Source organism: Callithrix jacchus, chromosome 3, assembly GCF_049354715.1.
Source record: "Callithrix jacchus isolate 240 chromosome 3, calJac240_pri, whole genome shotgun sequence".
Taxonomy (NCBI): domain Eukaryota; kingdom Metazoa; phylum Chordata; class Mammalia; order Primates; family Cebidae; genus Callithrix; species Callithrix jacchus.
The window spans coordinates 34,831,390-34,836,667 of record NC_133504.1 but is presented as its reverse complement, the minus strand read 5'-3'; the positions used below and the strand labels follow the sequence as shown (position 1 = coordinate 34,836,667).

General features: G+C 40.7%; 1 pseudogene; it reads left to right on the top strand.

The window, feature by feature from the left end:
• The first annotated feature begins 709 nt into the window (after window positions 1-709).
• Window positions 710-4,155, top strand: LOC100385660 (glutathione S-transferase Mu 5 pseudogene; annotated as a pseudogene).
• Window positions 4,156-5,278: the final 1,123 nt, after the last annotated feature.

Sequence of the window (5,278 nt, the reverse complement as noted above, 5' to 3'; positions counted from 1 at the left end):
TTCCAAAACATAAGTTCATGCAGTTTTCTATTGCTGATTATCGCTGATATATTAACAGCTCAGAAAAGCCACAGAGTATTTTGTTACTACTAAAAGTTTTTTTAGATATGATTGTAAGTTCACTGAGGGCACAAACTCAGAGGGTGTATAGATGTTTTCTCCTGGCCTGTCATAATTATGGTACATATTATGAACACCTATGTTAATATATATTTGTTTAGCAAATGAAAACAAGGTTATTTCAGGACTGTTCTCCAGATGACCTTGGACCAATCTAGTGCTTTTCCCTTTCTCACTTAAAGTTCTTAAGAATAACTGTAGAATGTGCTGGGAATGCAACATCTTGAGATGGGGGAGTGGTCAAAACAGTTCAGGTGGTGTTTCAGCCACTCCCAAAACAAGATGTTTTTCAGTGCTTCAGTCCAGTGAGTCATGTTGCCCCTTGGTATAAGATATGGTTTGGATCTGCGTCCTCAACAAAATTCCATGTCAAATTGCAATTTCCAATGTTGGAAGTCAGGCCTCCTGGAAGGTGATTTGATCAAGGAGGCATTTCTCATGAATGGCTTGACACCATCTCCTTGGTGCTGTTCTCATGATAGTGAGTGAGTTCTCAGGAGATCAAGTTGTTTAGTACCAGTGGTGTGTAGCACCTCCCACTTTGCTCTCTCTTTCTCTCTTTCTCGCTTCTGTTCCTACCATGTAAGACATGCCTGCTCCAGCTTCACCTTCCAACATGATTGTAAGTTTCCTGATGCCTCCTCATCCATGCTTCCTGTATAGTCTGTGGAGCTATGAGCCAACCAAACATCTATTCTTTATAAATTACCCAGTCTCGAGTATTTCTTTACAGCAATACAAGAATGGACTAATACAATATAAAAGCCAGGAAGGATGCTTTCCAGGGCTCCTTAGCTGTGGTGCAAGTGAGAAATTTGTAGACAAGAATCCATCTGCCTGGGCAGCTTTCCTAAGCTGTGGGTGATCAACTCGCCCAGAATCCTTCTGTTGCCTGTTGCTGACAGTCGGTAAGTACTAAACCCACTTGTAACTTGTATGTTTAAGTGTTCTGTCTCACTGGACTTGGGCAAGTAGTAACAGTCATGCAATGGTGAATTAAGAGAATAAATCAAGAGTCAATAGTGCTCAGATTAACTGCCCATCAAAACAGACTTTGACTCATTCAAATTCTTAGACCTCAACAGTTGCATTTAGCCCTGGCTCTGCACTTATAATTTCTTATTTTTCATTTTTTAAATTGTTTTTCTATTTTTGACTCTTGGGTAGGCCAGTCAGAGTCTAAGATAAAAAAGAAGTATTAGAGCAATTAGACCGATTGTTTTTTATTCCCTAAGATAAAATTTAAAGAAAATAACAATGCCAACAGAAAGATACTACAACCAAAGGACACATTATTAATGTATTTAATATGTATAAGCCTGCTTCTGTGTATACCGGAACACATGCACATATACACATGCACACTCAAAAAGAATTCTAATGGGTTAGTTTTCAACACAGTCAAAGGCAGTTGGTTACAGAAGAAAGGTGAGACTTTGAGCCAGAAGTTGATTCAAATTATTTTTCTATCATTTATTAAATGTGAGGCCTTAGTAAAATATTTGATCATATTGAGCCTCAATTTTCTATTTTATAAAAGGAAAAAAATCAATTCTCTTGTATCCCTTGGAATACTTATGAAGATAAACTATAGTATTACAGGAAAATGTTTAATGCAGTGACTGAGTTAAAAACAAAAACTTGCCAAATATTAATTTCAATATCTATTATCAAAGAGCCATTGCCTGTTAGCGTAGATCCAATAATTAATTGGACGGAAATTTGAAAGAACAAAACTGAAAACTCTTTGCAAAATGTCTGAGAACAGGTGTACTGATTGGCGTCTTCGATTAGGCAGGTTATGTGGATACTTGTGTCACATATAATTGTCCATCAGAAGACATCCCCTGTGGAGAAGGCTCTCTTGGCTTTAATTACTGACAAGACGACTCACCATAAATAACATGACTTTCATGGCAGGAATGGAGGTTTTATCAGGGACCAGTGACAAACATTTTCCTTATAGGAGACTCTTTTATCCACCAATGCTATTGAACGAATGCACAATTTTCTAAGAACACAATCCACCACTGAGTTTCTGATAGGGTGCCAGAGGGCTACCTGCTATGAAGTGCATTATACTGACCCTCTCTTATCATGTATGAACATTACTGTCCTCCTACAGAGATGGAAAAATATTCCAGATAAGAATATGCCTCCTCTTTCCACAGGGCTTCTGTCACCATTGTAATTCCTTATCCTTTCCATTGTTGTATGACAGTGTCCTTTATATTCAGGAAGCATGTTGTGTGGCAAAAGAACCTGGCAGTGACATTGTGCTTATGGATTTCACTGACAATAACACATTTTTATCACTCAGTGGCAGCAACTTTATTGTCAGTGAAGTCTCCATTTAATGTCATGTTATCTAATAGGCCTTGATATATACATATATATATATATATATATATATATATATATATATATATATATATATAATTTTTGCTTCAGGAACCTCATTATTGGGCCAGGAGAGGTGGCTCACGCCTGTAATTCCAGACCTTTGGGAGGTGGAGGCAGGTGGATCACAAGGTCAAGAGATCGAGACCATCTTGGTCAACATGGTGAAACCTCGTCTCTACTAAAAACACAAAAATTAGCTGGGCGTGGTGGCACTCGCCTGTGGTCCCAGCTACTCAGAAAGCTGAGGTGGAAGAATTGCTCGAACCCAGGAGGCGGAGGTTGCAGTGATCCGAGATTGCGCCACTGCACTCCAGCCTGGCGACAGAGCAAGACTCCATCTCAAAAAAAAAAAAAAAAACCCTCATTGTCAACTACCAGATACCAAGTTACAACCCTACGTGAAAGATTTTAATTGTGTCTCTGCTGAAGGACCTGTTCAATTCATACTAGATATTAAGACATTTGTACCTGATGTTTATCAGCCCATATTCAGTGTAGTCATATCTGAAATTATATGAAATAAAAGAGACAACAGACTAAGACAGAATCCTTAGTGCAAGCATCAACCCTCCTTCTGTTCTTACTTCTGCATGCTCCAGCTACCTCTCCTTGTCTTCTACTAGCTAACCCAGCTGAGGATACCATCATTATATGAATTGAATAGACACATTTCTGTCTTGCATTACTGAATATTTTCATTCAAAGGATATCTTCCATCTGAAGATGCTTTACAGTTTTTTTAGCCAATTCAACTTCTATCTATTTTGGAAGACAATACTTTATGAATATTTCATGGCCTAGCTCCAGTGAACAAAGTGCATTGACAATCTTCCTCGGAAGCTAGACATAGTGTCTTCTTCCAGATCAGAAGACATTTGCTTCATGATCAGCAAAACAAAGATAGAGAATGTCTATCAGCAACCTTTCTAGGACAGTGAAATAGCCTTGTGTACCTCTCAGAGTAAAGATAAAGCCTCACTATCTCATTGGAGAAAAACATGAGCAGACTATTAGCTTTCCTAATTTCTGAGTTCCTCTTCTCTTATGCACCCCACTGCATACGTGGGTGTCATTTGTTCCTCAGTGGGTCACCGCGTAGAAATTGGAACTCAGGAAACCAGAGCAAATATTGCTCTGTTTGCTGGACTTTCCCAATCTGCCCTACTTGATTGATGGGGCTCACAAGATCACTCAGAGAAACGCCATCCTGCACTACATTGCCTGCGAGCCCAACCTGTGTGGGAGACAGGAGAGAAGATTCAGGTGGACATTTTGGAGAATCAGACCATGGACCACCGGACACAGCTGGTCATGATCTGCTATGACCCAGAAGTTGAGACACTGAAGCCAAAGTACTTGGAGGAACTCCCTGAAACATTAAAGCTCTACTCAGAGTTTCTGGGGCAGTGGCCATGGTTTGCAGGAGACAAGATCACCTTTGTGGATTTCCTAACCTATGACATCATTGACCTGAATCGTATATTTGAACCCAGCTGCCTGGACGCCTTCCCCAACCTGAAGGACTTCCTCTCCCAATTTGAGGGTCTGAAGAAGATATCTGCTTACATGAAGTCCAGCAGATTCATCCAAGGTGCTTTGTTTGGGAAGTCAGCTACGTGGAATGGCAAATAAGGCCCCATGTTGCCAGAAGATAGGAGGGACGAGCCTACCCTGCTGCCTGGGGAGAACGCTGGAGAGCAGCCCAACTCCCTGGACCAGACTTCTTCCTTTTCCTTCTTTCCACTTGCTGTTCCCCAAGGCTTCACTGACTTCCTTTCTTCTAAATGATCCCTCGCTGCATTGAGGCTATTTAAAGCTTCAGCTCCATACTCTCCTCCATCAAAGTCCCCCTCCTAACGTCTCCCTTTTCCTGCACCAACGCCAGCCTGACTGCTTTTCCTATCAGTGCTCGTCTCTTCTTTGAGAAGCCAGACTGATCTCATAGTTCCTCAGCATCGTCCTCAAAGATCATCTGCAGGCTCTGCTCCCTTTGCTGGGTCTCTATACCCAGTCCTGTGTGATGCTCAATAAAGCCTTAACCATGAAAAAGAAAATCTGGTCTTTGTGACTCAGATTTCTTAGTTTTTCTTAGTATATGTATATAAAACTGACAGGCCACTTGTTAACTTACAAGTAGAGTAAAATCTCATACCTTCCACAGTTTTCTACGGTGGTCCTAGCTCTGGAAGAAGCCCTCTAGGATTTTGTCTCTCTTAATTCTCTAATCGCTCTCTTATTATCATTAGGGAACTCACATGGAACTTCTTTCCCCATAGCAAGCTACTTGAAGTCAGAATACTGATGGTGAGACATCTATCCTTTCATTTGCCTCACACAAATTATCTCAGTACTCGGATGTTTTGAGGGCACCCCGCCAAATTGGGGATCCAGTACCAGAGTAGCTGGCAACCCTGCCAGGACAGAAAATAAAAGAGAACTGGATATGAGTGTTTACTGTGTGCCTTATGTGGGATAATTTCTTTTTTATCAAGTGGATAATCTAATGCCTAATTGGGTAACTAGTAATCAGTGGGTCTGTGACCAAGTAACTTGTTTATATTGGCAGATGTGTTTATAGCTTTGCTGACCCATAACCTGCTTATGCCTGCCTGACTATAGCCCTGGCATGAGGAGCCTTATCTTGTCTCCTCATTTCATAAGTCCAGGAAAAATTCAGCTTGGGGTCTCCCAGATTGTTCAAATGGAAGGCACAAATTCAATACATCACCACAATAAGCAAGTTCCAAGAATTTTA